This window comes from Papio anubis, chromosome 7 (assembly GCF_008728515.1).
Source record: "Papio anubis isolate 15944 chromosome 7, Panubis1.0, whole genome shotgun sequence".
Classification (NCBI taxonomy): Eukaryota; Metazoa; Chordata; class Mammalia; order Primates; family Cercopithecidae; genus Papio; species Papio anubis.
In genome coordinates this window covers 100,254,313-100,274,886 of record NC_044982.1, presented here as the reverse complement: position 1 = coordinate 100,274,886, position 20,574 = coordinate 100,254,313, and the positions used below count along the sequence as shown (strand labels likewise).

General features: G+C 46.1%; 1 long non-coding RNA gene across 1 annotated transcript; it reads left to right on the top strand.

The window, feature by feature from the left end:
* Positions 1-15,828: 15,828 nt before the first annotated feature.
* On the top strand, positions 15,829-17,828 carry LOC116275771. The gene is made up of 2 exons (XR_004185048.1): positions 15,829-16,622; positions 17,685-17,828. It is a non-coding gene; the product is annotated as an uncharacterized LOC116275771 (long non-coding RNA).
* The last annotated feature ends 2,746 nt before the right edge of the window (positions 17,829-20,574 follow it).

The window sequence follows — 20,574 nt, the reverse complement described above, 5'->3', positions numbered from 1 at the left end:
CAGAAATGGTTAAGATGGTAAATTTTATGTTCACATTTTATCACAATTTTAAAGACAAACAGGACAAAGGAGTAGTTACCCAACTCAAAAGGAAGATCAAAAGAAATATGTAGACTAGAGATCAAATATATGCAACATCTAGGACTCAGTAATTATTAGTGTTCAGGGACGGGCATGGTGGCTCACGTCTGTAATCCCAGCACTTTGGGAAGCAAAGGTGGGAAGATCCCTTGAGCACAGAAATTCAAGATCAGCCTGGGCAACACGGCAAAACCCCGTCTCTACAAAAATTACGAAAATATTAGCCAGGTATGGTGGCGCATGCCTATAGTCCCAGCTACTCAGGAGGCTGAGGTGGGAGGATCACCTGAGGCTGGGGAGGTTGAGCCTACAGTGAGCTATGACTATGCCACTGCACTCCAGCCTGGGCAACAGAGCAAGACACTGTCTCAAAAATAAAATAAAATTAAATAAAATAAAATAATTAAGATTCAGGATGTAAATAGCTATGAACAGAAAAATAAAGGCACCTAGGACCCAACCTAGAAAATGTCTATATTTAATGGCTTGTGAGAAAAGAATGAGTCCACAAAAGCAACTAAGGAAGAGTGGGCAGGGAGTTAAAGGGAAACCAGGAGAGAGCCAACAGAGGGAGCTTTGGAGTGGTCGCCTGTGCCTCATGCTGCTGAGAGGTCAAGAGGGGAGGCAAACAAAGAGTGAAAAATCCATCAGATTTAGTAACTCAGAAGTTACAAGTAGCATCAGCCAGAGCTGTTTCAATAGAATGATGGAGATGAGAGCTGGTGGATGAATATACAAAAGAGAGAGAGGTCATGAGTGTGAAGTTCTGAGACTACGCGTGAGGGGAAGGTGCGGGCACCCCAGTGAGGTGGAGAATTAGCCTGGGAGGGAAGGATGGGGGTTCCACTATGGTAATACAAAGGTGAAGGAGAGGATGAGTGAGGGCACAGGTGGGTTTGGAAGTCGCAGAATTTTAATCTATAGCCTCAAATTTCTCTACAAAATATAGGAGGAGTGCAGGAGTTTAGGGGGCTGGCGAAAGTGTTATTGGAATAATAGTCTAGGTAAGAGGGAAGGAGAGGGCTGGAAGATAGGAAAAGGCAGAGATCCCAATGAGGGTGTAGGATAGGGCCTAAAAGTGGGGTGAAGGGGAAGTGACTGTGGTCAAAAAGCAGGGTGCCTGCATTGGGAATTTGTGGGGTGGTGCGGACTCGGGAGGATAAACCCAAGGTGAGAATCAGGCCGTGAGTGGTGAGGTGGGCACGGGAAAAGCCTCCAGCGTGGTGCCCCTAGAAGAACCAGACTTCCCAAGTCACAGCCCAATGTACTTCCCTGCTCCACCAGATGTCACCAACCCTGCAACGTCGTGACAGCATGCTGATCACTGAAAGCACAGAGCCAAACACATCCAGTGCCCTCTGCATCCTGTTCCCCTGACTGAGGGAGTATATTTTGCACCCAAAGGTGATGATCCTAGGACTTGACACTGGAATAGTATCAGTCAGGGCTGGAGTAAACATTTAAAGCAAGCAAAGTGATACCCCTCTAATTTTAAACACAGAAAAAGAGATGGAGAAAGAGATGTTCTTTCCAGGGAGCCAAGACTACTAAGATTGGTTTTAGACCCTCCCACTCTGCCTCACCTCATCTCACTGGTATTGGTCTCTTTAGAGCAGTCGCTCTCAAACTTAGCAGCATGTGGGGATCACCTAGGGAGCTTTGAAAATCATGCAGCCTGGGTCCCACCTCTAGCGATTCTGGTTGAGTTGGTCTGGGGTGCAGCCAGGGCATCAAGAGCTCTAAAAGCTCTCCAGGTGTTGTGTTTGTGCAAGCCAGGGCTGAGAACCACTATTTCAGGGCCGTTTCTGAGCAGGAGCAGCTGCTTCCCCCAACATTCAGTCTACACCCACTTCCCAAGGCCAAAAGGCAGTTTCAGGGGTCTCTGGGCCATTTCGGAGGAGAACAACAAAGTTCCCCTCTCCTTACAGAACTGCAAGTCTCTAGCCCAGGGCAGAAAGAAAGCCATCAAAAGCTGAGGTGGGTTAACACCTCTCGGGCCTGGGTGCTTTGGCCGTTTAGCTGGGTTTGCACACTTTGAGCAATCACGCCGCACAACATTCCCAGAAGCACTGATCAGGTGGAAGAGGGCAGGGAAGAAAGGCCAGATGACTTCAGGTGTGGTGTGAAATTGGGCATGAGGGACAGTCAATCCTATGAGGAGAAGCAACCCAGACGGCAAACAAACAGGGCAGGGTGGACTGAGACCAAGTTATGCGGACAGCTCAGCGGTCACTGAACTCCAACAGAGCCAACAGAGCTGCCGCCTCTGTACCTCCAGACACCAAAACTTTCCACTAGGGACAGGGCATCTGAAGGCAGTGTGACGTGGCTGTCCCAAGACAAAGCCAGTAAGTTCCCAACAGTAGGGACTTAACATGCAGTCCTAACCTCACGCTCACAGTCCAACCAGCATGGGAGGGTAGCCAGGTCTCATGGGGATGTTTGTAGGACAAAGAGAGGCCCCCTTAGATCTACAAACTGCAGCAGCCATAATGACAGCTAGGACCACAAAATTTACCCACTCTGCCCCCAAGGCTCTCCCAGCCCGCATCTGCACCCCACACCTGGGGCTGCAATGGCCGATTGTGGTATCAGCCTGTGGTATCTCAGAGCCCAACAGAAGAGTCTGTCATTATGTGTCTAATGAACACATGAATGAAAATAGGAGATGTGTCCACTGTTCTTAAGCAAAGAATCACCAGCTCTTAGTCTCCTAGGAAGTTTTGTTTTTTCAAAATATACAAGTTTGCGGGCTTAGTTGGGATACTTTAAGTCAGGTGCTTTGGAGGTGGGGCCCTTGCATTGGGGTATTATTAATCATATTCTCATTAAGAGCCACAGCTCTGCAATCAGAAGTTCTCATAATTTAGCAGGCATAAAAATCACCAGAGGTACTTAGTAAAAATGCAGATCTAAGCAACAAATCATTTGGAAAAAGATTTTGGAAAAAGAAATCTCAAAAGTAATACTATCCAATAGCATAAAAAAATATGATCCTGTGAGAGATTAGACATAATTCAAAATGTGGTGAGTACATACCATGGAATATTATTAAGGAAAAAGATTCTGACACATGCTACAATACAGATGAACATGAAGTAGCTAGAAAGTCAGATTCACAGACAAAAGGTAGAATGGTGGTTCCAGAGGCTGGAAGAATGGAGAGTTACTGTTTAATGAATACAGAGTTTCAGTTTTGCAAGAAAAAGTTCTGGAGATGGATGATAGTGATGGTTTCACAACAATGTGAATGTACTTGCTGCCACTGGGCTATACATTTAAAAATGGCCAAAATGATAAACATTATGTTATGTGTATTTTACCAAAATGTTTTAAAATAAATATTTTTAGGGATATATTTAACAAAAGACAGATAAGACCTGTTGTTCTGACCACCTCCTATTTACGCTGTTGGTGAGAGAAGGATCCCTTGCCCTAAAGAGTATGAGATGATTAAACACGCAACAGCCAATACTGAACAGATGAGATGACAGCAATTTTTTAGTCCTATAGACTCAGCCCAGGAGAGAAGGACACCACATGCCATGCAGGGGCATGCAGGGGTGACGCTTGGAAACAGACAGAACCAACAGGGGCTGTGGGAGGCAGGCTTTATAGCAAAGAAGATGAGATACCCACTGGTCCCCATAGGAGGATGTGATTGATTTGTTTGAATAATTCCACAGGCCGCTAGGAACTGAAGCCTGTTAGGTTGAGGATCTGGTGGGGTGCAGCTGGTCTGGCTGATCTAGCAGGGGGAGCTGGCCAGATAGGGAGTCTTTCCTGCTGGGTGGGGTGGGAAGCATAGCTGGTAGAGCAAGGGAACTCATGGTTAGGACTTTGAGGCCCTGTGAGGCTCAAAGATGTCAAGGCAACATTTGAAATTTTAGGTCATACAATATGTGTACACTCTGAAAACTTCAAAACACTACTAAGAAATTGTTTAAAAAAATACCTAAACAAATAGAGAAATATACCATATTTGTTAAAATGTCCATTTTCCCAAATGTATTCGACTGAATGCCAATCAAAATCTCAGAAGGCATTTTGTAAAAATGTTAAGCTAATTTAAAAATTTATTTACAAATATATGTCCAAAACAATTTTTGAAAAAGAACACCACTTTTTTGGGAACAAACTCACCAAGGCACAAACTGCAGCGATTCAGGACAGGATGACTGGTGTAGGAGAGACAATAGAACAGAATAGAGAGTTCAGAAATAGACCTATATCTTGATTTTCTTTTCCTTTTTTTTTTTTTTGAGACAGGTCAGCTCTGGCCATGAGCTAGAAGGCTAGAGCGCAGTGGCACGATCTTGGCTTACTGCAAGCTCCTCCTGGGTTCACGCCATTCTCCCACCTCAGCCTCCTGAGTAGTTGGGACTACAGGCACCCGCCACTACGCCCATCTAATTTTGTTTTTTGGGTTTTTTGTTTGTTTGTTTTTCTGTGTGTGTATTTTTAGTAGAGACAGGGTTTCACCATGTTAGCCAGGATGGTCTCGATCTCCTGACCTCGTGATCTGCCCACCTTGGCCTCCCAAAGTGCTGGGATTACAGGTGTGAGCCACCGCGCCCAGCCTATATCTTGATTTTCAACAATGATGCCAAGGCAATTCAATGGGGGAAAGCTAAGTTTTTCCACAAATGTTGCTAGAAAATTGAATATCTGTAAGGAAAAAAAAGAACCTTAACTCTTACCTCACACCAAACACACAAAGTGACTCAAAATGGGTCATAGACCTAAACACAAAGTTAAAACTATAAAACTTCTCAAAGAAAACAGAAAAAAATATTTGTGACCTTGATGTCACAAAAATAAATCTTTATGGCCTTGATTTTCTAGGTAGGAAATCAACAACCAAAAAAAACACTAATTATAAAGGGAAATAAATGAAAGTCTGAATATTATCAGAATTAAAGACTTCTCTTTAAATTTCACTATTAAGAAAATAAAAAGGAAAACCACAGACTGAGAGAAAGTATTTGCAACACTCATAGTCAATAAAGAACTTGTATCCAAAATATATGAAGAGCTCTTCAAGATCAACAAGATAAGCAGCATACCCCTCTCCCCAACAGACACACAGCAAGCAAAAGATTTTAGCAAATATTTTACTAAGAAGATATACAAATGGCCAATAAGCACATCAAAAGATGTTCGACACCATTAGTCATTAGGAAAAGAAATTGAAACCACATAAGGGCACTTATGGTGGCATTTAGGGCCTACCTGGATAGTCTAGAATTATCTCCTCATCTCAAAATCCTGAATACATTCAGGATTGAATGTACTGAATCCTCAATACATTCAAGTAACCAAAATTTAAAAGACTGACAAAATCAAGTATCGCTGAGAATGTGAAGTAAATGCAAAATGGTACAATCACTTTGGAAAACTATTTGGTAGTTTCTTACTAAAATATTAAATTAAACATATACTTATCATATAAACCAACAATCACCCAAGATAAATACACACACACACACACACACACACTTTTTCATAACAGCTTTATTCATAATAGCCTGAATCTGAACATAATTCAAATATCCATCAACAGGTGAAATCAGTAAGTGAATTGTGATATCCATACAATGAAATAGTACCCAGTAATTTAAAAATGAACTATAGATACATATAATATGGAAGAATATTAAAATCCAGCTGAGCAAAAGAAATTAGATTCAGGAAATATAGTACATGCATACTGTATGTATTAGCTTCCTAGGGCTGCTGTAACAAATAACATACTCTTGTTGGCTCAAAACGACAGGAAATTATTCTCTCCATTCTGGAGGCCAGAAGTCCAAAATCAAAGTGTCAGCTGGGACACATTCATTCTGGAGGCTGTGGAGGAGAACCTGTTCTTCTCCAACTCTTCCAACTTCTGGTGGCCACAGCATTCCTTGGCGTTCCTTGGCTTGTGGCTGCATCACTCCAATCTCCACCTCCATCTTTACAAAGCCTATCCTTTTCCTGTATGTGGTATTGACCCTCCCTCTACCTCTCTCTTATAAGGGCACTTATGATGGCATTTAGGGCCTACCTGGATAGTCTAGAATTATATCTCCTCATCTTAAAATCCTGAATTTAATTTCATGTGCAAAGACACTTTTTCAAAGGAGGTGGCATTTACAGATTCCAGGAATAGGACATGATATCTTTGGGGCCACCATTCAACTCACTACATTGCATAATTTCCTTTACATGAAATTCTAGAAGGAATAAGACTAATCTGCTGTAACAAAAGGCAGTGGTTGCCTGGGGCCAAGGAGGTGGAGGTGACTGACTGCAAAATGGCATGAGGGAACTTTCTGGTGGGATGGAAGTCCTCTATGTTATGATGGTGGTGATGGTTCCATGACTATGTAAGTTTATCAACACTCATCTGACCGTACCCTTACAATGGGTGTATTTTATTATACACAAATAGAATTCATTTTAAAAGAAAGCAAAAAAAATGTAGATTTGGGGGACCAACCTTGGAAAGTCCCATTTGGCAAGTCTAGGGTGCATTTTAAATAAACAGTCCAGGTGTGAGAGGTGGTCCTGGAACCTCACTAGAGAAAGAGTGCTCTGGAAGTTGGAGAAAGGGCTGATCACACCCTGTTGCCTTCCCTTTGGTTCCACAAATACCCAAGTGCCAGGTGTAGAGCTGGGGATGTCCTGCAATGAAGTCCTGCTCACTGTAAGTTCAGGATGTTGAAAGACACATGCCCATAAGTCACACCAGCCCAAGGCAGCTATGACAAGAACTGACAGGTATAGAATCACAGAGGAAGGTGAATTTTGACCCAGAGACTGGCAACAGCTCTCTGGATGGGACAGCATTTGAGCTGGACCCTGATGATGGAGCAGGATTTTGACACGTGGAAAGGTCAATACCAGCTGCCTCCTGTTCACGTCCCTTTGGTCCTCCCCGAGTCCTCTGTCCTCCCCTTGTTCCTCCCCATCTGAGTCAAGCTCGTTTAGGATGGCCTCTCTCCAGGCATTCTTCCCTGCCTCCTGTCTTTCTGTCTTTTGCCCAAGCTGGGCCATGTGCCAGCCATGCCAGTCCCTTCCCTAGATTCTTCATCAGCAAAGCCCCAACAGCAAGACTTGGCCTTCAATAAGGCATCCTGGGGAGGCTCCTCCTGCAGATAACCAGCCTGGTTGTCCCCTTCTTTTGACTATTCCATCCCCGGATCCCAATCCACAGCTCCAGACAGACATACAAATTCCAAGGCTCAACCTCTTTGACCTGACTCCTTGGTCTCTTCTGTGTCTTTTCTGACTCTGGTTTCTCTTAAACCTCTATGGGCTTTCCAGGTAGTCCCTGCCCTGCACAGTAGAGGCACACTGTTGGTGGTTAGGCCTTCTACCTATGACCTGGCTCCTCAGCCCCACCTCCATTCCCCATCCCTGGCTCTTCCTAGGCCATTGCTACTCAACTCCTGTACACTCACAAGGATGGACCCAGGTCAAGGCCCCAGGGCCTCTCTGGACCAAAAATGAAGCAATTTAAACCTTCTCAGACTCTGGTCCCAGCACAAGTCCCTGGATTTAGTCCTATGTGCCTTGCATAAGACAGACAACTTAGAATCTCATAGTTTTTTTCTTCCCCAACTCCCAATAAGTAGCCCTACCCCTCCCTCCTTTGCTGAGTGAGGAAGTGCAGATTTCCCAGAGCTATTTACAAGCCATGACCATGATGCTGAGCCCTGTGTACTCCAGGAATGCCTCTGGGTTTCTTTGTTCTCGCAATGAGATTCTCCATTCTTTGCCTATATCCATCCTCATGGAGTGAAGAGAGCTCCACATTGGTTAGATGGGCAGTTATGCCTGTACAGGGTCCCAAGATGTGAAGTTTGCAGCCTGCAGGCCCAAAACCACCTCTTCGTGATGCCTCCGCCTTTTGGAGAGCTTGGTAGTCTCCAATATCTGGTCCCAGGAGACAAGGAATAAAGCTGGGAAGAGGAATGGGGCCTTCTGAGGAGCTAACAATCCTAGGACTGGGAGGAAACCTCACCCTGGCAAGCTCCCTGAACCCACCACCTTAACTGAAAGATTTCGAACTAGAATATGTCTTAAGCCCTGGTGTGGAACAGTCACAGGAAGGAGGCTGCCCTTCTCTCTTTGCCTAGACTGTGGGCAAACTGGGCACTAAATGGGGTTCCACCAAAGGTCCAGGACCCCCATCATGGTGTGGGTCAGCCAGGCCTCACAGTACACCATTGTGACCCTCACATACACTGGGAACATTCGGACCCCTAAAAAAGGGAATCCAGTGACTGAAATAGCCAAGTGGACCCCAAACCTGGGAAACTGACTAGAGATAGTAATTGAGGCTGTTCACAATATTTCAGCTTTTCACTCACATGACACATAGGATTGCACTTTTCCTTCCACATTAGTTGGATGGAGTCATATGGCTTGTTCTAGCCAATGAGTTCTAACTGGAAGTGTCATGTGGCATCTCTGGGCTGGAGCATTTAATTGCTGATGCATGAGCATCCAGAGTTCTCTTTCCCTCTGCCATGGAAACCAGCAGTGTTCCAGATAGTGGCTGCCCCAGTCAGCCTGTGCTGGAGTGAATATGCTGTTGACCTGGTGCAAAGCTCCCAGACTCTTCTCTTGGCCATGAGTATGGGAAAGAATGACATCTTTGTTATTTCAAGTCACTGAGATTTGGGGGCTGTTATTACTGCAGCATAACCCAGCCTGTCCTCACTGGAATATGAGTCAAAGGCCAACCAGAGCTGCACGCATTCAGTATCACCCGATTCCAGGGACCCCCTCTAACCTTATTTCCCTATCATCTACTTCTAACTTTGGGTCCAAGCCACTGCCTCAGTCCTAACACAACAAAAGAGAAAGGTGCCTCAGAAGCTGACCCAGCATGGACTCCACATGGATGATGTTCTCTGAGCCTAAGATGCCAGCTCTTCGGGATTCAGTGGATTCCAGCGGCGGTCAGGGTGAGGGTTAGACTGCTATAGGAGGCAAAGCCCAGCTTGTCCATGGAGTCCCAGGAGTTGAGCTGTGACACAGGAACTGGTGCCTGACATCAGACTCCAAAGTACTAATGTGTCCAGAATTGGTGGGTTCTTGGTCTCACTGACTTCAAGAATGAAGCCGTGGACCCTCGTGGTGAGTGTTACAGTTCTTAAAGATAGTATGTCCGGAGTTTGTTCCTTCAGACTTTCAGATGCGTCTGGAGCTTCTTCCTTCTGGTGGGTTCGTGGTCTCGCTGGCTTCAGAAGTGAAGCTGCAGACCTTCGCAGTGAGTGTTAGAGATCTTAAAGGCAGCATGGACCCAAAGAGTGAGCAGCAGCAAGACTTATTGTAAAGAGCGAAAGAATAAAGCTTTCACAGAGTGGAACTGGGAAATAAAGCTTCCACAGTGTGGAATAAAGCTTCCACAGTGTGGAACTGGACTCTAGGGGGTTGCCAGTGGCTGGCTCCGGCAGCCTGCTTTTATTCCCTTATCTGACCCTTCCCACATCCTGCTGACTGGTCCATTTTACAGAGAGTTGATTGGTCCATTTTGACAGGGTGCTGAATGGTACGTCTGCAATCCTTTAGCTAGACACAGAGTGCTAGACCTCAAAGTTCTCCAAGTCCGCACTAGGTTAGCTAGACACAGAGTGTATTTACAAACCCTGAGCTAGACACAGAGTGCTGATTGGTGTGTTTACAATCCCTTAGCTAGACATAAAAGTTCTCCAAGTCCCCACTAGACTCAGGAGCCTAGCTGGCTTCACCTAGTGGATCCCGCACTGGGGCCGCGGGCGGAGCTGCCTGCCAGTCTCGCTCCGTCCACCCATACTCCTCAGCCCCTGGGCGGCTGATGGGACCGAGCGCCACAGAGCAGGGGGCGGTGCTCATAAGGGAGGCTCAGGCCGCGCGGGAGCGCACCAATCGGGGGGTTGGGCATGGCAGGCTGCAGGTCCGGAGCTCTGCCCCGCGGGGAGGCAGCTGAGGCCCGGCGGCCAGAACTCGAGCACAGCGCCGGCGGGCCGGCACTGCTGGGCGACCCGGCGCACCCTCCGCAGCTGCTGGCCCAGGTGCTAAGCCCCTCACTGCCCTGGGCCCGCGGCGCCGGCTGGCAGCTCCGTGTGCTGGACCCGCCGAGCCCGCCCCCGCGCCCGCCCCCGCGCCCGCCCCCGCGCCCGCCGGAACTCGCGCTGGCCCGCGAGCGCCGCACGCAGCCCGGTTCACGCCCGCGCCTCTCCCTCCACACCTCCCCGCAAGCAGAGGGAGGCGGCTCCCGCCTCGGCCAGCCCAGAGAGGGGCTCCCACAGTGCCGTGGCGGGCTGAAGGGCTCCTCAAGCGCCGCCAGAGTGGACGCCGAGGCCGAGGAGGCGCTGAGAGCGAGGGCTGCTAGCACGCTGCCACCTCTCACTAGCACTTCTTGCCTGCTTCGACTAAAGACAGACCAACTTTGCCTCTTCCGTGGTTTCTCTTTGGCCATGGAGAGCTCCTGCCTGTGGGTCTTCATCTGAAGTCTCCCTTGGGACACTGTCTTTAGCTTCATGTCCCAGTGAGTCCTAGTGTGACTCTAGTTCTCCCATCAGCTCTCTGACTTGCTATGTCATGAAGAATGTGGCTTCTAGCCTTCTTCATTTCTCTCAACCCTTGTGAGCTGACACCTCAGGTCATGGCCTTTGCCTATAGAATCATCCTTCTCTCCTGTCATTGAAACAGCTCCCAACCCCACCATCCCCTAATGGATAGAGGCTGCCTTATCATTACTAAGACCTCATTCATCCACCCCTGGAGTTCCCATGCGTTCCCTACCCATTCCCATTTCTGATTATATACTTTACCTCATCTTTACTACATCTCAGAAAGACCAAACTTGATCTTTTCAATCAAGTGGGTAGGGAGGGGAGAAGAAATAAATGAACGTTTATGAGACCTGCAATGAGCTAGTCATTCTCCTTCACTGACTCCATGACTCATGCAGGATGGTGAGGGGTTAAAGGCACAGGCTCGAGAACCAAATTGCCTGGTGTTGAGTCTCAGCTCTGCCCCTCACTAGCAGTGCGATCTTAAGCAAGCTGCTTCACCTTTCTGAACCTCTGTTTTCTTTTGTATAAAACAGGAATGAGGCCGGGCACGGTGGCTCGCACCTGTAATCCCAGCACTTTGGGAGGCTGAGGCGGGTGGATCATGAGGTCAGGAGTTCGAGACCCAGCCTGGCCAACATGGTGAAACCTCGTCTCTACTAAAAATACAAAAATTAGCTGGGCATGGTGGCGGGCACCTGTAATCCCAGCTACTCAGGAGGCTGAGGCAGAGAATTGCTTGAACCCAGGAGGCAGAGGTTGCAGTGAGCCGAGATTGCGCCACTGCACTCCAGCCTGGGCGACAGAGGGAGACTCCTTCTCAAAACAAAACAAAACAAAACAAAACAAAACAAAAAGGAGTGATTTGTGATGGGTATTAACAAACCATCATGTCGCTATGGTTACTGAATGAGTTGCTAGACATAAAGTGTACGCTAGAACAACGCCTAGCATGGTGCCCAGTGCATATGAGTTATTATGATTCACCCACAGAGTATCTAAATGTGCCAGACACAGGGCACACAAAGAGAACAAAATAGACCTATTCATTCATTCAACAAATATTCATTGAGGTACTGCATGTGTCACACACTGTGATGGGAGCTGGGCACATGTGTCTCTGCCCTCATGAAGCTCACAATCTGGTGAAGGAGGGAGGACAGTAAACCAGTGAATGGCAAACTGATCTGGGCTAGGAGGGAAGGAGGCACTGTAACAGAAGTTGACAGAGGCAGAGGAGAGGTGGGGGTGGGTCAGGGAAGGCTTCTGATATTTAAAGAACAATGTGAAGATGAGGTGGTGCTATCATGAAATGAGCAAGGGGAAGTGCAATGGAAATGGGTAGGGAGATGAAGGAGATGACGGGAGGGAGGCAGGCAGGGCCAGATCACTCAGGCCTCATGGTGTCCTGAATGCAATCCCAACGACAAGGTGGTTACAAGCAGAGAAGTGACAGGATCTCATCTTACATCTTTCAATGGGCATACTGCAATTTTCACTGAAGAGGAAACTGAGGCCCAAGCTCATATCCCTGGTAAATGATGTGGTTGGGACTACAACAGCTCAGCCCCAGCTCAGCAAACTTGCCCATTTGCTACTTCTCACTCACCCTCTCCTGTACAGCAGGAACCAACTCTCCAAAAGCCCTTCACTTGCTCATGGGGTCGTGGTGCCTGTCTTGACTTAAACTCACACCACCATGCATAATTGAGGGTCCAGCAAAGGTTTCCATGCCAATGGCTTGTGCAAACAACACTCCCCTGAGCTCCTTCCCCACCGTTTCCATCCCCCATAACTACTGGAGTTGACACCCAAGCCAATAACCACAGGTAAACGTGTTTCTCCCTGGGACATGGAGTTAAACACACAACCACAGAGATGTGTCTCGGGTCCAGAATGGAAGGGCCAAGGTGCCAGGGATGACAAATCCTCCGGGAATCCAGCTCAAAGCTCCCCCGAGAGACACCCCTCCTCAAAATAGGCAAAGAGGGTCAGGAACACTCATGCAAACAGCTGATCCACAAAACCCCCACTGTGCCCACGGCTTTCCCCACCTCAGTCCTTTCTATTTTTATCAGGAGAGTGAGAGGGGGTTGCCAGGCGGGGCCACACTGCTGTTTATGTCTGAAATTTGAAAAGATGCACAGAGTACTTGGGAGAAGGCGTTGCCGTTAAAGGAATTTCGGAGGAGAATTTCAAACCCGGCAGGGTGAATAGGTGCCTTGTGTTCTGACTTTTGACTCTGGAAAAGCCGCGTTTCCAACCTTGGCATGCAGAGGGGCCAGGGATAGGGAGAAAATGCATGCGTGTGAGATTCAGACAGGGAGTGAGACCCAGCTCACCTGGGCACAGGGAAAAACTGATTTTCAGACTGGGGTGCTTTGGGAGGAAGCCCTTCTGCCCCTCCAATGTCATTTCTACTTATTTATCCCCCAAGTAATTCATGGACTTTTCTTGCTCTCTTAGCCTTACGTGGTTAGCCCCACTCCAATCTAACTATTCTCTACTCCATATCTGCCATCTATCTGTCTCCTCTCGATCAGTGGGTTTTGCTGGGTATTAATTTTCTTACATAGTTGATCGTTAAGGCTTTAAGAGGCAGAAAAGGTGAAGAAAAGGAGGCTATTCCACAAAAATGTCCAATATCTGTCCAGAATCTCACTCTGGACACCCAGGCCGGAGTGCAGACGCATGATCTCTGTTTACTGCAGCCTTAACCTCCTAAGTTCAAATAATTCTCCCACCTCAGCACCCCTCAATAGCTGGGACTACAGGTATGCGCCACCACACCTGACTAATTTCTGTGTTTTTTGTAGAGATGGGGTTTTAAGAGGCTTTAAGTCACTCTGATTTGTCAATTTTTTGCTTCCTAATTACATTGTATGTGTCCCTTTGATAGCTGTATGCCTACTGTTTCTTTAACACACACACAACTTCAACCTGGTGGAGGGTTTTATGCTGTAGGCAATACAGCAAGACAAACTGGTGCTATCTCTCCAACTGTGTAAGACAGGAGGCAAGAAGGGGTAACAAGAAAGTATTTCCCTGCTGAGGGAATTTCAACACGTATCTCCTCTCTTTGCCTTCATTCTTCAAAGGTTAAACTGGCTCTAACGGCCCTGTACATTCCAGACCAGACTACACAAGACGCTTATTAAGCTGGGGATCCTCAGGAAGGTTGGCGTCACTTTTAGGAGGTTGGGCTTTGACTTGATATGGGACGTCAGGGTGGACCTGATCCCCAAGTTTGTAGTTGTTGATCTCATTTCCTTGTGTCTGGGAGTAAGCATCAAGAAGCTCCAGCCTCACTGATGTACAGAACTGCAAAAATGCAACTGTTTATGAAGTGCATTGGCCACAAAGTCCTAGAAGCCACAGGATGCAGTTGTCATGCAATTAAACTCTAGCTCTCTGCCCAATGAAAGTTCATGGCTTGACAATGTCTCTATTTCTTTTCCTCTAGAACCCCCTCACATGCAGAACCTTTTCTTGGCTGTGTGAGGGTCTCTGGCATTCCCTCCCTACGTTTCTAGATCTCTCTGTTTCTCTCAGCATCCTTACATTTTTGTCCAATAGCCTCCTTTTCTTCACCTTTTCTGCCGCTTCCATTTTCTCCTATTGTATGCAATTAAGATACATTTTAGCATTTGTTGAATGCAATGTGATGCTCCTTTTTTTTGGGGGGGGCACAATCTGACCCTGTCATCCAGGCTGGAGTGCAGCAGCATGATCTCTGCTTACTGCAGCCTTGACCTCCCAGGCTCAAGTAATTCTCCCACCTCGGCACCCCCGAATAACTGGGACTACAGGCACACACCAACATGCCTGGCTAATTTTTGTATTTTTTGTAGAGATGGGATTTTGCCCTGTTGCCCAGGCTGGTCTCAAACTCCTGGGCTCAAGCAATCCACCCACCTCAGCCTCCCAAAGTGCTGGGATTACAGGCGAGAGCCACCACACCTGGCTTAATGCTCCATTCTTATCTCAGGTTAATAATTTCCCTGAACTCCAGACCCACGTTTATCTGCCTTTTGGCTTTTCAGACTGGGGGTGCTTTGGGAGGAAGCCCTTCTGCCCCTCCAGTGTCATTTCTACTTATATATCCCCCAAGTAATTCATGGACTTTTCTTGCTCTCTTAGCTTTACCTAGTTAGCCCCTCCTGGGTGTCCCTCTACCTCTAAAAACCCAACTTGTTTACAACTAAACTCTCCGAGGTCTTTTCTCCCCAAGCCAGCCACTTCCCGCTCCGTCTTTCCTCCCCAAGCCAGCTGCTTCCCAGTTCCCCACTTCTCTGTTGCTGTTGCAGCAACTCCACCTCTCTCAATCATTCAGGTTCAGAAGTTTGAGGCCATCCTTGATTCCTATCCCTTCCTGTCCACTCTCACTGACGTCACCACAGAATTATCTCACCATCTGCAGATGCAGTCGTTGCACGTACCCTTCAATGTGTTGGCACATGCCATATTTTAAATTTTTAAATTAATCATCTGATTTTACATAAAAATCCAGATGTTTGGTTTCCCAAAGAAAAAATAATAACTACTGCTACTGCAGAAACAACATGATGTAGCAGCAGTTAGCCTGAGTTCCTGATGCCAACATTCAGTGGGAGCTGGGTAGTTAGTGCTGCCCTATGAATGGGACTTACAACCTCCAGTTCGAGTGAAAGGCAGACCCAAAGGAGTACACCTGGGAAAACAACATCCATATCAAGTTCAAAAATAGACAGAATTGATCTATCAGTCAGGTCAGAATATTGGTCTCCCTGGGGTGGGGGGATCTTCAAAGGAGCTAGAAAAGTTCTTCATATTGACCTGGGTTGTGACTACAATGTTGTTCACTGAGTTGTACACATAAGATGTACTTTATGTATATTACATATTATAAAAGAAAGGAAGACAGGGAGGGGAATGTGTGGGCAAAGTGCCTAGCTTAGTCCCTGATATGTAGTAAGTGCTCAATAAATGGTTGTTACTTAAAAAAAAATTTTTTTGAGATAGAGTCTTGCTCTTGTTGCCCAGGCTGGAGTGCAATGGCACAATCTTGGCTCACCACAACCTCTGCCCCCAGAGGCTCAAGCGATTCTCCCACCTCAGCCTCCCAAGTAGCCGGGATTACGGGCATGTGGCACCACACCTGGCTAATTTTGTATTTTTAGAGATAAGGTTTCTCCACGTTGGTGAGGCTGGTCTTGAACTCCCAACCTCAGGTGATCCGCCCACCTCGGCCTCCCAAAGTGCTGGGATTACAGGCTTGGGCCACCGCACCTGGCCTAAAAGTTTTAAAGTATGAAGGCTCTAGAACCAGGTGGTCTGGGTTAGATCCCTGCTCCTACTAGTTAGCAACCATTGCTAACTAGTAGGGCACTATATTAGTCCGTTTTCACACTGCTATCAAGAACTACCTGAGGCTGGGTAACTTATGAAGAAAAGAGGTTTAATTCACTCACGGTTCTGCAGGCTGTACAGGTAGCATGGCTGGGAGGCCTCAGGAAACTTACAGTCATAGTGGAAGGTGACAGGGCCGCAAGCATGGCTTACCATTGCAGAGCAGGAGACAGAGCGTGTAGGGGGAGGTGCTACCCACTTTTAAACCATCAGATCTTCTGAGAACTCACTATCACAAGAACAGCAAGGGCGAAATCCACCCCCATGATCTAATCACATTCCACCAGGTCCCTCCCCCAACATTGGGAATTACAATTCTACATGAGTTTTGGATGAGAACACAGAGTTAAACCATATCAGGCAGCTTTCTAAACGTTCCTGTCTTCAGTTTCTTCATCTGTGAAATGGAGTTAGTGAGAGCCCCTACCTCATAGGGTGATTGTGAGGTATGTTGAAGGGCATAGCATAAGTCCTGGTATGCATTAGGAGCTCAATAAGTGCTACCCTAAAAGGAAGAAAATCCTGACACATGCCACAATATGGCTGAGCCTGGAAGATATGATGCTAAGTGAATAAGCCAATCACAAAAAGACAAATTTGGTGAGATTCCACTTACATGAGGTATTGACAGTAGCTAAATTCATAGAGACAGAAAGTAGATTGGTGGTGGCTAGGGGAAGAGGGTAGGGGTAATTAGGAATTATTATTAAATGGGTACATAGTTTTCACTGGGGAAGATGAAAAAAGTTTTGAAGATGAATAGTAGTGATGATTATAAAACAATGTGAATGTACTTAATGGCACTGAACTGTACTCTTAAAATGGTTTAAATGATGAATTTTATGTTATGTATATTTTACTACAATAAATAAGTAAAGAAATATGGCCATAATGATGAGGCTGTGTCAGCCCAGAGAGGAATTGACATTCCATTTTTTTGAACTTGAGAATTTGAGACTAAACAGAGTACTCTCAGCATTTTGGAAATGCCTGTTGTTAATGTATTTAGTAAATGACTATTTTAAGACTGTAATGCTAACAAGTAAATGTCCTAAGCATAAAAGGTAACCCAGCTAAATGCTCATTTTTTTTCCTTACATATTCTTCATTTTCTCTCCTTAAAAGAATGCCCAGTAAAAAAAAAAAAAAAATACAGCAATAACAACCACTAAAATTTCAGGAAGACTAGTCCCCGGCACTGTAATATCAAATGAGTGCCAAGTTTTGTGGGGAAAAGTCATGCCCATGTCTTAGCAGATGATTTTTAAGCTATGGAATTGCTGCCTGTACCTCTTCTATTTCAATTCTAGCAAATGTTCATGGGATATCATTTTTGCTTATTTTATAAGTGTATATTCTGTATCTATACCATCATGTGTGGAAATCTGGGACAACAATTTTTCTGAATAATCTAATATTTACCACGGAAAGAAACTAAAAATATCAAGCCCAATGCGACAAAGATTGAGATGCCAGTCCCAAAAGACTCTGATGACTGGAATAAAGAAAAGAATAGAGAAGAGCCAGCTACGATCTGGAGTGCAGGAGCCCCTTAGGGTTCCGGGTCAGGGAGAGAAGGTGGGCAGGATCTCATAAGCCTCAGGGGCTGGAGCTGCCGGGAAGTACAAAGCCTAAATCCTCGTACCTCTCTTCTTATTCCAGACTTGCTTGGAAAAAGTTGTTGACGATGATGATGATGATGATGATGATGGTGGTGGTGGTGGGACAGATGCTGATGATGATGGTGATACATAACATTCCACTCAGCGATACTCACTGAGTATTCTCAATGATTAAAAAAAAAAACACTAGTGAGTAATGAGTAAAATGCCATCATTTCCTCTTTCATAGATGGCAGGGTTTTACTAAAAATAAGAATCTGCTATGAATTCAGAAAAAAAAAAAAATTGAAACTGAAGCTTTAAGAGAGTTTCCTTAAACGTGCCCTTCAATTTCTATGTCTTTGGTGACACAGCACTTTCCTGTTACTGTACGTCATTATTCCACACAGACCCGTGGGGCTTGTGAGTGTTTCATTAACTTTCTCCATGTTCTTTATTATAACGTTTCCCTCCTACTTTGCCACTTGTACAGTGTTAAAGTAATAAAACAGCACTTTTCAAGTGTTCTACTAGTTCTCACTAGACTCCACTCCCTGTCCCAGTTCTGCTGTAAGAAGGCTTTTCTATATTGTGTTTCTATGGCCCTTTGCTTCAAAAAGGGTCACAACGTTCTCTACACATATTACATATAGTATTCATCATTGCCACACTTGTATGAGGTGGGTATTTTTAGCTTCTTTTACAAACACAGAAAACAGCACACAGGAGAGAATGCACTTACTCAGGCACACCAAATTGCGGGGGCTAGGAGGAGGGAAGAAAATTAACCATCCTTGCACCTTGAGCCAGATCAGGTTGCTAGGTGCTGACATTCCATATCTTATTTTAATTCTCACAACAATTCCATGAGATAGCTCCATTTTACAGATGTGAAACCAAAATCCAGAGAGGTTAAGAAACTTGCCTGAGATTCCCATGCCAGACCTGGGATTCACATCCAATGCTCCTGATTACACAGGGAATCTCCTCGTTCCACAACTCTCTTTGTTGCTTGAGGTACACAGGAATCCCTTTCATGGGGGCCAGCATGGATACAGTCTTAGTTTTAATTGCCTGCAAAATTAAATATCAAGCAAAAGTGGGTTGTAGTTCTGAAACTCAACCATCTTTGGCCACACCGGTAGGAGCAGAATGTCCAAATGGTTAGAGAAAAGAGTTATCCTGGCTCCCCTCTGATCAGTCCACACACCTGGGCTTGTGCGTCTAATGCTGGGCACTGCATTTTTGAGGGGCATCCACAAAGGTTTGCAGAGAGTGAGGAATCCAGAAGCAAACGCTGGAAGAACACTCCCTTGGGAAACAGTCAAAGACCCTGTGAGGAAAGACATGAAGGGTGATGTAAGAACCCTCCTGCACTAACTGGAGGCTGTCCTGTTGAAATGGGGGCAGACTGTGTTGCTTTAGAGAGCAGAATTGGGCCACTCGCTAGTAAAAGAGTTTGGAACGAATGCTTCAGAGGAATTCTGCAAACACCTTATATTGGGACTTAGCAAGGTACCTTCATGGCATCCCCATGTACAGGGCAGAAATAAGCACTCCATGGTAATACAGTCAGATGGATGGGGAGACTGGCCATGCTCTACGAGTTAGTTTAATGGAGTATAGAAGCCAGCCTTCAAGATGTCCCCAGTGATCCCCATCCCCTGGTATTCACACCCTGTATGACCCTCCGACAGTAGTTCAGACCCTCCCACTGTAGTAATTGGACCCTGTGTGACCAATAGAATACAGAAGCGTATGACATCCAAAGCTATGACACAGAAGCACTACACTCACTGTCTCACTCACTGTGGTGAAAGCCAGCTGCCATGTCATGAGGACACTCAAGCAGCTCCATCGGGAGGCCCTATGGAGATGAAATGAGGCCACTGGCCAGCAGCCAGCACCAACTTGCCAATCATGTGAGTGACCCACCTTGGACATGGATCCTCAAGCCCCAGTCAAGCCTTCAGTTGACTGCAGCTGTAGCTGACATCTGACTACAACTTTGTGAGCTAGTCCAAGCCAGAACTGCCTGGCGAGTTTCTCCCAAATTCCTGATCCATAGAAACCATGAGAGATATTAAATGACTATTGTTTTAAGCCACTCAGTTTTGGGGTGATCTGCTACACAGCCATTATAATTGGAATATGGAACTATGTCATTCATTCCAGGAGGCCTGTCTCTAGTGCTCTGCTCTAGAATTCAGCCCTAATCACCATCCCAGGCAATATTTTTATGAACAGCCTGAGTGAAAACATAGAAGTGGCACACTAGTTAGCTTTGCAGAATGTCTGCTGCTAAGAGGAATGGCAAACACATAGAATAATAGAGTCAGACTCCAAGATGATCTGTAAACTGAAGAGTAAACTGAATTAGTTAATGTAATGTTTAATAGAAGCAAAAATGAAGCCCCACACTTGGATTAAAAAAACCCATTGTACCAGGATAAGCCAAAGGAGATGCTAGGTGGCAGCAGCACATGTGGAGAGGAGGTCTGAACTGACTGCAGGCTCCACATGAGTCATGATGAGGCTGTCATAAAAGCACATAAATGTTGACTGCATTACCAGAAGCATAGGACCCAGGTTATGGAGGTGAGCTCTGCTCTGGACTGAGCACTCCAACAGGGCGAGTGAGTTTGAACTCTTTATATGAGACACAGGCAGTCCAGACCTGCTTAAAGAAGATTGATGGGGCAGGGTAGAGGTCTGCTGATGGAGACAGATGAGGAAGGATAGAAGGAGAGAGGATGCCCCAATCCAAAAGGAGAAGAGCGAGAAGGGAGAGACTTGAGATCACTGATTCCAAACACAGAAAGGTTTATCACGTGGCAGGAGGTCCTGGGACAGGAATGGGGGCAGCGGTGGAAATAGGCCTGTCTTGTTTACTGCTGAATCCATAGTATTGGGCATGAGCTTCTATGAAAGCTGAAAGCTACCTAAATACT